Source organism: Mesoplodon densirostris, chromosome X, assembly GCF_025265405.1.
Source record: "Mesoplodon densirostris isolate mMesDen1 chromosome X, mMesDen1 primary haplotype, whole genome shotgun sequence".
NCBI classification, from domain to species: domain Eukaryota; kingdom Metazoa; phylum Chordata; class Mammalia; order Artiodactyla; family Ziphiidae; genus Mesoplodon; species Mesoplodon densirostris.
Genome location: NC_082681.1, coordinates 5570951 through 5583831, shown reverse-complemented (window position 1 = coordinate 5583831; position 12881 = coordinate 5570951). Strand labels below are relative to the sequence as shown.

The 12881-nt window shown below is 39.0% G+C and overlaps 1 protein-coding gene across 2 annotated transcripts in view; it reads right to left on the bottom strand.

The window, feature by feature from the left end:
• CD99L2 (CD99 molecule like 2) overlaps nt 1-12881 on the bottom strand; it is a 111581-nt gene that overhangs the window by 27436 nt on the left and 71264 nt on the right. The gene's annotated exons all lie outside the window — the stretch shown is intronic.

Below are 12881 nucleotides of genomic sequence, written 5' to 3'. Positions count from 1 at the left end.
ATTTGATCTGGTGGTTAGTGGAGCTGGGACTTGAGCCCAGATCTCCAGGAGATGACCACACGCTTCAGGGGGTCCCAGAGCTTGAGCACAACCCCTGAGAGCTCCAAGCCTTGGTTGTCACCACTCTCGACCTGGCACCATAATCACACATAATACTGCCCAGGGATGAAGTGACGTTATATTCCCAGTAGAGTATGGGAGTGTCTCATCAACTGAAAGTGGTTACAACACCAACAAAATATTTATATAAGTGTGGTTACTGCTGTTAATACTACGTCTTTCAGCTCAACCATATTCCTTTAAAATGGTGGACTTCTTGCACATCAATTACGTAGCATGCCACACATGAGTTTTCCAATAGTTTTTCTTGAACTTCAAGACTCCCATAACTGTTCCTATAATTGGAGGTAGCAGAGGGACAGGAAATTTAAGGGAAGGGAAAGGCATAGACAGTGCTGTATACAGTAAGCACTTAGAATAGAAACATCAATGTTTGCGGGGAAAAAAACCTCAATGACTTTTACAGATCAATAACGTAATCCTCAAACTGCTCAGGTAATTTACAACTCGTTACCTATCTTTTTTGGATAGAACCTTGGGGTTGTCTATGGATCAAAGAATTATAAGTCTGAATCTTCTGGAAAGAGTGTTAAAAACACAGTAAGACATGACCTGCCAGTTCTCATTAGCAATAAAGGAGGATGTCACATAATGATAAAGGATCAATCCACCAAGAACACATAACAATCGTAAATGTGTATGCACCAAACAACAGAGTCTCAAAACACATGAAGCTAAAACTCACAGAGCTGAGAAAAGAAATAAACAAATCCACAAGTATAGTTGGGGACATCAATACTCTACTCTCAGCAACTGACAGAACTACTAGAATGAAAACCAGCAAGGATATAGAAGAACTAAACAACACAATCAACTAACAGGATGTAACTGGCATAATGGACACTACCCAATCGCAGCAGAGTAAGTAACTGTTTAAGCACCCATGGAATATTCACCAACAGATCACACCCTGAACCAGAAAGCAAACCTCAACAAATTTAAAAGTATTGAAGTGATAGAGAGTAGTATCTCTGACTATAATAGAATCAAACTAGAAACAACCAAACCAAAAACAAATAAGAGAAAACAAGAAAATCTCTAAACACTTGGAAATAAACAAGACACTTCTAAATAAAACAAGGGTCAATGAGAAAGTCTCAAAATGAAATTTTAAGAATAAATAGCCCTAATGAAAATGAAAATACAGCATATCAAAATATGGGAGATGTAGCTAAAGTAATGCTGAGAGAGAAGTTTATAGCACTAAATGCTTAAATTAGAAACAAAGAAAGGTCTCAAATCAATAATCCAAGTTCCTAACCCAAGATACTAGAAAATGAAGAGCTAGATACTAGAAAAACAAACCCAAAGCAAGAAGACAGAAGGAAAAAATATAAGAGCAGAAATCAATGAAATTGAAAATAGAAAAGTAAAATAGATCAACCAAACGGCTTGTTCTTTGAAAAAGTCAGTAAAATTGATATACCTCTAACCTTAGTAACAAATATAATTGAAGAAAAAAAACCCAAAATACTAATATAAGGAATGAAACAGCAGATATCATTATACATTCTGCACTATTAAAAGGATAATAAGAAAATGCTATGAACAACTTTATGTATTTGACAACTTAGAAGAAATGGACCAATTCCTCGAAATCCACAAACTATCACAACTCAACTCAATCCCGTGTTCATGTACTGTAAGACTAATATTGTTAAGATGACAATACTACCCAAAGTGATCTACAGATTCAGTGCAATCTCTACCAAAATCCAAAACAGTTTTTTGGGCAGACTTAGAAAACCCCATCCTAAAATTCATATGGAGTCTCAAGAGACCCCAAATAGGGCTTCCCTGGTGGCGCAGTGGTTGAGAATCTGCCTGCCAATGCAGGGGACATGGGTTCGAGCCCTGGTCTGGGAAGATCCCACATGCCGCGGAGCAACTGGGCCTGTGAGCCACAATTACTGAGCCTGTGCATCTGGAGCCTGTGCTCCGCAACAAGAGAGGCCGTGATAGTGAGAGGCCTGCGCACTGCAATGAAGAGTGGCCCCCGCTTGCCACAACTAGAGAAAGCCCTCGCACGGAAACGAAGACCCAACACAGCCATAAATAAATAAATAAATAAATAAATAAATAAAGCAAACTGTCAACAAGTAAAAATAAACACTGTAAAAAAAAAAAGAGAGAGACCCCAAATAGACAAAAGAATCTTGAAAAAGAAGAACTCACTTTCCTGATTTCAAAACTTACTACAAAGCTACAGTAATCAAAACAGTGTGGTACTGGCATACGAACAGACATATAGACTAATGGAACAAAACAGAAAGCCCAGACATAACTCTATGGTCAATAGGTTCTTGACAAGGGTACCAAGAAACTGAATATCCACATGCCAAAGAATGAAGCTGGGCCCTTACCTTACACCATATATAAAAATTAATTCAAAATGGATCAAAGTCCTAAACATTAAGAGCTAAAACTATAAAACTCTTAGGAAAAAACATAGGGGAAAATCCTCATGATATTCGATTTGGTAATCACTTCTTGGATATGACACCAAAAGCATAGGCAACAAAAGGAATAATAGATAAAGTGGCCCTCATCAAAAGTAAAGCCTTTTGTGCAAAGGACACTATCAAGAGAATAAAAAAACAATCCCAGAATAAGAGAATATATTTATAAATCATATATCCAGTAAGAGATTAAAATCCAGACTATATAAAGGACTCCTACAACAATTAGAAAAATGAGATTTAAAGATGGGCAAAGAACTTGAATAGACATATCTTCAAAGAAGATATACAAGTGGTCAATAAGCACATGAAAAATGCTCAAAGTCATTGGTCATTAGGGAAATACAAATCAAATCCATGAGGAGATACCACTTCACACTCATTAGGATGGCTATTATCAAAAGAAAAATGAAAAATAACAAATGTTGGTGAGGATGTGGAGAAATTGGAACCCTGGTATGTTGCTGGTGGGAATGTATAAAATGGTGCAGCTGCAGTGGAAAACACTTTGGTGATTACTCAAAAATTTAAACGTAGAATTACTATATGATCCTTTGATTCCACCTCTAGGTATAAGCCCAAAAGGACTGAAGGCAGGGACTCAAACAGATAGCTGCACAATGTTCAATACAGCACTATTCACAACAGACAAAAGGTAGAAACAACTCAAACGTCTGCCAATTTATAAACAGATAAAATATGGTATATACACACAATGGAATATTACTCAGCCTTATAAAGGAATGAAATTCTGATACATGCAACAACATGGATAAACTTTGAAAACATTATGCTAAGTGAAATAAGCCAGACATAAAAGGACATATCTTGTCTGATTCCACTTATTTCAGGTACCTAGAATGGGAAAATTCTTAGAGACAGAAAGTAGAACAGAGGTTAGCAGGGGTTCAGGGTAGAGGAAAATGAGGAGTTACTGTTTACTGGGTACAGAGTTTCTGTTTGGGATGAGGAGAAAGTTCTGGAAATGGATAGTGGTGATGGTTGTACAACATTGGGAATGTACTTAATGCCAATGAACTGTACATTTAAAATGGTTAAAATGGTAAATTCTATGTTAGTATGTTTACCACAATAAAAAAATAATTCAACCTAGATGAAAACACAATCTGAATATTTCTATAACCATTAATGAAACAGAATTTTTAATTTAAAAGCTCCTAAAAAAGAAATTTCCAGGCTTTTTGATGGTTTCACTGGTAAATTATACCAAGCATTTAAAGAGGAATTAACACCAATTTTATAAAACCTCTTCCAGAAAATAAAGAGGAGGGATATTTCCCAACTTATTTTATGAGGCCAGCATTAACCTGATAATAAACACAGAAAAAGACTGTATTAAGAAAAAAACTACAGCCCAGTCTCTCTCATGAACTAATATATAAAATCCTCAACAAAATATTAGCAAACTAAACAGAATGTATAGAAAGAATTATACATCATGAACAAATGGGACTTGTTCTAGTTATGCAAGGCTGGATCAACATTTGAAAAACAATGTGCCCTACAGTATCAGCAGCCTAAAGAAGAAAAAAATCATATACAGGCATACCTCGGAGATATTGTGGGGATGGTTCCAGACCACTGCAATAAAGCGAATATTAATAAAGCAAGTCACATGATTTTTTTTTGTTTTCCCAGTGCACATAAAATTATGTTTACACTATACTGTAGTCTATTAAAGTGCAACAGCATTATGTCCCAAAAAAATGTATGTACCTTAATTAAAAAATATTTTATTACTAAAAAATGCTATCCATAATCTGAGCCTTCAGGGTTCAAGCCCTGGTCCGGGAAGATCCCACATGCCACGGAGCAACTAAGCCCATGCGCCACAACTACTGAAGCCTGCGTGACTAGAGCCTGTGCTCCGCAACAAGAGAAGCCTGTGCACAGCAACGAGGAACCAACGCAGCCAAAATAAATTAATTAATTAATTAAAAAATATATTTTATTATTAAAAAATGCTATCCATAATCTGAGCTTTCAGGGAGTAGTAATCTTTTTGCAACAGGAACATCAAAGATCACTTATCACAGACCACAGCAAATATAATAATAATGAAAAAGTTTCAAATACTTTTGAATTACCAACATGTGACACAGAGACATGAAGTAAGCAAATGCTGTTGGAAAAATGGCACCGATAGACTGGCTCAACGCAGGGTCACCACAAAACTTCAATTTGTAAAGAAACAATATCTGCAAAGTGCAATAAAGTGAAGTGCAATAAAACGAGGTCTGCCTGTAATCTTATCAACATGGAAAATCCAATACCCATTTATGAAAAAAATTCAGCAAATTAGGAATAGAGGGAAGTACCTCAACTTCATAGAGAGCATCTGGAAAACACCCATAGCTCTTGTCAGACTTAATGGTGAAAGACTGAACACTCTCTCCTAAAGATCAGGAACAGGCCAAGGACATTGTTCTCACCACTCTTATTTAACATAGCATGGGAGGTTCAACATTGCAACGAGAAATAAAAGACATACAGATTGGGAAGGAAGAAATAAACCTATCCCTATTTGCCGATGACATGATCATCTACATAGAAAATTCTAAGAAACCTACAAAAAACGATTCCTAGAATCAGAAAGTGACTTCAGCAAGGTCTCATGATATAGGAGCAACAAATATCAAAATCAATCATATAATAGCAATGAACATACAGAATCTAAAATTAAAACACATAAACATTTTAAATTGTTCCAAAGAAAATGAAATACTTAGCTGTACACTTGAAAAACATGTACAGGACCTGCAGGCTGAAAATTACAATATGCTTATGAGCGAAATCAAAGAAGACATAAATAAATGGAGAGACATACTGTGTTCATGGATTTGAAGACTCCCTTAAAGACATCAACTCTCCCCAAATTCATCTACATATTTAACACAAGTCCTATCAAAATCCCAGCCAGCTTTCTCTAGACATAAATAAACTTATTCTAAAACTTGTATAGAAAAGCACAGGCCCTAGAATAGCTAAAACAACCTTGAGAAAGAAGAATAAAGTGGGGGGAAATCAGCCTACCCAGTATTAAGGCTTACTTCATGGTTACAGTAATCAAGACAGTGGCAGAAGGGTAGACACACAGAGCAGTACAACAGAATGAACTACCTAGAAAGACCTGCCCAAATATGCTCAAGAGACTTCTGTTAAAGGTGCAAAAGCCACTCAATGGAGGAAGGACAGCCTTTCCAACAAAAGGTGCTGGAGCAACCAGGCATCTATAGGCAAAAATAATGAACCTTGATCTAATTCTCACACACCTCATACAAACCCTAACTCAAAATTGATGACTTTTTTGGGTCTTAAATGTAAATCTATAGAACTTTCAGAAGGAATGATATGAGAAAAATCTTCAGGACTAAGGGCTTGGTGAAGAATTCATAGACTTGACCATAAAACCATGATCCACAAAAGAAAAAAATGAATAAATCAGACGTCATCAAAATTAAAAATTTCCTTTTGTGAAAGACTCTATTAAGAAGATGAAAAGACAAGCTATAGAGTAAAAGAAAATATTTGCAAAACACATACCCATCTAAGGACTAGTGTCTAGAATATATGAAGAGCTCTCAAAATTGAACAGTAAAATCAAACAATCTGATTAAAATGGGCAAAAGACATGAAGAGACATTTCACTGAAGGGTTTACACGAATGGCCAATAAGCACATGTAATCAGGGAAATGCAAATTAAAACCACAATGAGGTATCACTACACACCAATCAGAATGACTAAAAAAACATAGTGATAACACTAAGTGCTGACAAGGATGCAGAGAAAGTGGATCACTCATTTATTGCTGGTGGGAATATAAAATGGTACAGCTAGTCTGGGACACAGGTTGGCAATATTCTTAAAAAACTAACCCTACGACTACCATAGAACCCAGCAATTACCAACCTGGGCATTTATCCCAGAGAAATGAAAACTCATGCTCATACAAAAACCTAGAGCCCAAAACTGGAAACAACCCAGATGACCTTCATAAATAAACTATAGTACATCTACATCATGGAATACTATTCAGCAAGGAAAAGCAACCAACTATTGATACATGCAATGCCTTGGATGGACCTCAAGGGAATTATGCTGAGTGAAAAAAAGCCAATCCCCAAACATTACATACTACATGATTTCATTTACATAACATTTTCTAAATTGCCAAATGCTATAGATGGAGAAAAGATTAGTGCTTAGGGACAGGAAATGGGGGTGGGCACAGCAGAAGGGAGATAGTTGTTTTTATAAAGCACAGCAAGAGGGTCTTTGTGATCATGGAATTGTTCTCTGTCTGGACTATCATGGTGGATATATGAACCTACACAGGTGATAAAACTGCATAGACCTGAAGACAGACACGAGTACAAGTAAACGGAACATCTGAATAAGATCACTAGATTATATCAACATCAATATCCTGGCTGTGACACTGTACTATAATTTTTCAGGTGTTACCATTGGGAACTGGTATAGTGCGATGGGATCTCTCTGGAGTATTTCTTACACCTTCATGTGAATTTTACAGTTAGCTCTGAAGAAAATGTCAATCAAACAATAGTTAAAGATTGATTTGAGCATCACAGTCATTTCTGATAGGGAAGAAAAAAGGTCTGACACGTAAATGGCTGGTCTTCAGGGGTGCACAAATGTCTATTATCGACCTTAAAAACTAACGAGCAAATCGTGTAGACCTCACCTTAGGCGAAAAGAGCAGTAGGGAAGAACATCTAGAAGGGAGGCGGTACGTACAAGGACGTTTTCCAGACAAATGAAGCCGATTCCTTCCTGATCCCAATGGTTCATACAACACTGAAAATCTTCCAGAGAGAATATCTTTACAGAGCAAACAGCACAGCTGTTTTTCTCTTTGAAATGAAGATACAATGTACACACTTCCTAGAGGGAACGGGTCACTGCTTTTCTGTTATCACACTGTGCCTACCTCTTAAAGACCAGTCCCCTTTTCAGCTTTCTAGATCACTGGAGCGAATCTTCCATGGACTAGGAAACTGCCCAGCAGACCAGCATGCACAACAAGCTGAAGCTTGGACTTCTGGTTCTGAGGGACCGTGACAGGCCTCGGGGGCAGGCTGACCTGCGGATGAGGAGGCCTGTGCCAGCGCCTCTACAGCCAGGTGCACGAACTGACCCTACACTCACCTTCAGGTCATCACCACCTTCCTGGGCAAACACTTCTAAGAGCCACACACACAGAGGAAGAGGCCCTTGGGGTGAAGCCAGAATGCCTGGGCCCAGGCCAGCTACACTGCTGGCTTATTATAAACATTAATATATGCTCAGTAGAAAAACGAATCCAATGGTGTAGAATCCTAAGAAAGAAAATATAAAAGGCAGCCAAATCTATCCCCACAGGTAGCTATTCTCAATCTTTTCAGATCTGCATGTGTCTGTCTCGCTCTCTCTCCATGTCTCTGTGTGTGTGCCCCTCTCTCTGTGTCTCTCTCTCTTCCATGTCTCTCTCCGTGTCTGTCTGTGTCTCCCTGTCTTTCTCTCCCTGTGTCTCTCTCCCCGTCTGTGTGTGTGTGTGTGTGTGTCCGTGTCTCTGTTCGCATCTCTCTCTGTGTGTCTCTCTCTGCATGTCTCTCTTTCTGTGTCTCTCTCTGCCCATATGTCTCTCTGCATGTCCGTGTCTTTCTGCATGCATGTCTGTGTGTCTGTGTTCACATACACTTAAATTTGATAGAAATCAATTCATACTATATATATCCTGTTCTGTAACTTGCTTTTCTCATGCCAGTTCCAGAGATCTACCTTATTCTTTGAAATGGCTGCAGACTATGAATGGTTTAGAATTTATGTATTCAACTGTGTTATTTAAGAGTGTTTTAATTTTTGGCTGATACAAAACACAAGAAAGCTGCAAACACCATTTCAAATGTACCTCTGCACACATGCATAACTGTACCCAGACGGAAAATGCTTTGAAGTAGAACTGCTCAAAGATTTTATCAAATTGCCCTCTCAAAAGGTTGAACTAATTTATACAACTGTCTAGAGAAGTGAAACTGTAAAGGTATGGCTCAATACAACAGAAGACATATAAAATGACCTTCCTGCTCGCCCCAACTCCACAAATACATGTTCACTGCACATTAACATTGACGAGATCATGGATTCGAACGAAAACACACTGATGCCACATAAATATGTAAGGGCATCTTCTCAGTCAGTAGTTCACAAAGAGTGTTCCATGGACCGCAGGGGTCTGTCAGGTCATAACTATTTTCATAATCATCCTCAAATGTCCTTTGCCCTTTTTACAGGGTTGACATTTGCACTGTGATACAAATGGCAATGGTGAATAAACCTCCCGGCCCTTTGCCTGAACCAAGGAAGTAAGGAGCACCAAACGCTATGAGAAGTCGTTAGATCCTTCGCTACTTGAAAATAGCTGTCGAGACTCCGCCCCCTGGTGTACACACCATGTATAATCCCAGCCTGCTGAGTGCGGGAGGGACTGAGTTACTTCCATGACCAGGTTATGACATGGCAGAGGTGAAGGGATTTTGCAGATACAATTAAGATGCCCAATCCGTATGACTGAATTACTCAAAAGGCAGAATATTCTGGGTGATTTGGACATAATCAAGTGAGCCCTTGAAAAGAGGGCTGTAGGCCTTCCCTGAGCTAACATTAGAGGTAGCAGACTCTCATTCTTTTGCTGACCTTGAAGAAGCAAGTGGCCATGAGTTCTACAGCTGCACAGAATGGAATTCTGCCAACAATCCCAACCTGTGGATATGTCACCTTATGTGGGAAAAGGGACTTGGCAGATGTGAGTAAGCTAAGCACCTTGAGATGGGGAGACTGTTCTGGATCATCTAGGCTGGCCCAATGTGATCACAGGAATACTAGTAAGAGAACGAAACCAGCAGGAGAGTCAAGGAAGGAGATGTGATGATGGAAGCAGGGGTGAGAGTGAGAGAGAAATCTGAGGTTGCTATTCTGTTGGCTTTGAAGATGGAGGAGGTATCCAACAAGGCAAAAGTGCAGGCAAAGACAAGGAAAACAGGCTAGAGCTTCCAAAAGGAAGATAGCCCTGCCCGTACCTTCACTGTAGCCCAGTGAAACCCAAATCATATTTCTCACCTCTGGAACTATAAGATAATCAATTTGTGCTGTTTTAAGCCAGCACATTCTTGTAATTTATTACAACAGCAATAGGAAATACCTAAATAAATACCTAAAACTGTGGAAGCAACTTTGGAATCGAGTAATAGACAAAAAGCTGGAAGAATTTTGAGAAGCATGATCGAAAAAGCCTGACTGCCTTGAGCCAATTTAGTAGAAATACGGAGTTAACAACTAGTAACAGCTAGTGAGGATTCAGAAGGAGGTCAGGAACATAGTAGAGGAAACCTATATCATACTAGGGAACACCTAAATCATCATGCACAGGGCTTCCCTGGTGGCGCAGTGGTTGAGAGTCTGCCTGCCGATGCAGGGGACACGGGTTCGTGCCCTGGTCCGGGAAGATCCCACATGCTGCAGAGCGGCTGGGCCCATGAGCCATGGCTGCTGGGCCTGCGCATCCGGAGTCTGTGCTCCGCAACGGGAGAGGCCACAACAATGAGAGGCCCACATACCACCAAAAAAAAAAAAAAAAAAAAACATCATGCACAGACTGTTGACTGAAATGTGGATGTTAAAGGCTTTGCCAGTGAGGACTCAGATGGGACCAAAGAAAATGTTATTGGATGCTAGAGCAAAGAAGATCCTTACCATGTAGTGGCAGAAAACTTGGCTGAATTGTGCATCCTGTAGTTACGTGGAAAGCAGAACTTCTAAACAATGAACTTGGCTGTTTTAGCTGAGGAGATTTTCAAGTAAAGTGTTAGGGGTATGGCCTATTTTCTTTTTGCTGCTCATAGTAAAATGCAAGAGGAAAGGAAGAGATTGAAGGAAAAACTCTTGAGCAAAAAGGAACCAGGACTTGATGATTTGGAAAATTTTCAACCTATCCCAATTGCCAAAAAATGCTAAAATGAGGGGACTCACTGTCAAGAAAGCATGCTCTGGGGAGAAAGTCAATGGTGTGGCTGGAAAACATTATACGAGTACCTTGGAAGGGTCAAAAGGTCAGATTAAACATAAGATTATTCATGGATCCCCTTCGCCATCTCAGCAGAAGCCAGAAGTATAGATGGCATTATCCAAGAAAGATCTGTAGAGGAGCCTCTTTCCCAGTGGGGTGATCACCACTATATACATGGGAAACCCACAGAGTTCTTGAGAATTTTAGAAGAGCAGGAACACTGCCAGCCTGGAATTAAAAGGGGCAGAAAGAGAAAAAAAATGTAAGAAGGATGTTAGACTCCCCAAATTCTACAGGCAGAAAATAGGCTGATATAACTACTCAGCTGCAAACATGTGCTATTTTTCCTGAAAAAGGAAGGCTGATTCTGAGGGCAGAGCTGCAAACTCAGAACATAGAGCTGTGAAACAGAGTGCATCATCCCTAGGCCTGGAACCTAAAGGACTTGGATTTGGGAATTTCTTGAGACTGGTGATGTCTTTTTTTTTCTTTTTTTTTTTTTCACTTAAAGCTTGAAATCTTTTTGCCTGATGTTTTCTCACTTTTGTAAATGGAATGCCTATAACCGTTATTTTATGCCTGTCCATTGTATTTTGGGGAGCAGATAACTTGTTTCTTGACTTTCATAGGTTTGTAGATGGAGAAGTGTTATAGCCAAAGCTTCACCCATGCCTGACTTATATAATTTAGATGATGAGATTTGGGACGTTTCTGTTTATGAAATTATGATGAAATTTTGCAATCTGAGTTGACGATGTAATGGGATGAAACTTTTAAAGAAGTTGGAATGGACAATGTATTTTGCCGGTGGAAGGGACATGAAGATTTGTGAGCCAGATGACAGATGTGTTAGCATTAAAATGTCGCCCCCAAGATGTCAATGTCCTAATTCCCAGAACCTGTGAATATGTTACCTTATATGGCAAAAGGTTTTGCAGGTGTTTTTAAATCAAGGACACTGAGATGGGGAGACTATCCTGGATTATCTGGGTGGGTCTGGTGTAATCACAACAGTCCTTAAAAGAGAAATAGAGAAGCAGGAGGGTCACAGTCAAAGTAAAGATGTGATGACAAAAGTAGGGGTGAGAGAGAGAAAGATCTGAAGATGCTACCCTACACTGCTGGCTCTGAAGATAGGGAGACAGGGCCATGAGCCAAAGAATACAGGCATCCTGAAGAAGCTGGAAAAGGCAAGGAAACAAGAGACTCTACAGACTCTACTAATTCTGTAGAGTCTCCAGAAAAAGAAACAGCCCTGCTGACACATGGATTTTAGCTCACTGTGATCCATTTTGGATTTCTGACCTCAATAATTATAAGATAATAAATGTGTGTTTTTTAAGCCACCAAGTTGCCGGTAACTCGTTAGAGCAGCAACAGGAAACTAACACAACCTCAAACTTCAGATGAGACTCTAGCCTCAGATGACACCTGCATGGCAGCCTCGTAGGAGATACAGAGCAGAGGACCCAGCTAAATAGAACCCAAACTCCTGACCCAGGGAAATAAGAGAACAAATGGAAATTGTGTTAACTCAATAATTTATGGTAACTGATTATGAGGCAATATAAAATTAATAGGAGGAAGTAACAAAAATATTACATTAGCGCTCAACCTCGAGTATATCAACTTTTTAACATTCTGTGTTATGAATTGGGAAGGATTGTTAAAGCATTCTAGGTGCACACCAAAGCATCACAGGTGACTTGAGGAAGGTCACCTGTGTGATTGTTTCAGTTTTCGGCTGAATTAGCTGCTTTGCTCATGGGAGAACAAATTTATTTCAAAGAGTAAATTATAGCAAACTGTGTCTATTCATATTTGAACATTTGCCAAAAATTTTTTTTGAAAATGAATTAAATGAGCCTGTCAATTCAAGGAAATCAACCGACAGTATTAGCTGACAATAAGAAAATTTAGCTTTCAAAAAATATACACAACTTTGGAAAACGTGTAACTGGCACCATGAGCCTGTCAGCTTCCCAATAAAGACTTTTCCTATCAGATCACTGGTGATACTAACAAATATGACTTTTGAATACTGCATAAGGAAAGGTGTCATCATTTAAAAGCTCAACATAACTCAGGACACTAACGTTTTCCAGATAACTTATGTAGGACATTACAAAAGCATGAATGGGCAAAACATTCATTCAAAGGGTAAGAAAGTCCAATGAGGTCCAATGAAAACAAATAAGGAAAGTTCACTGATAT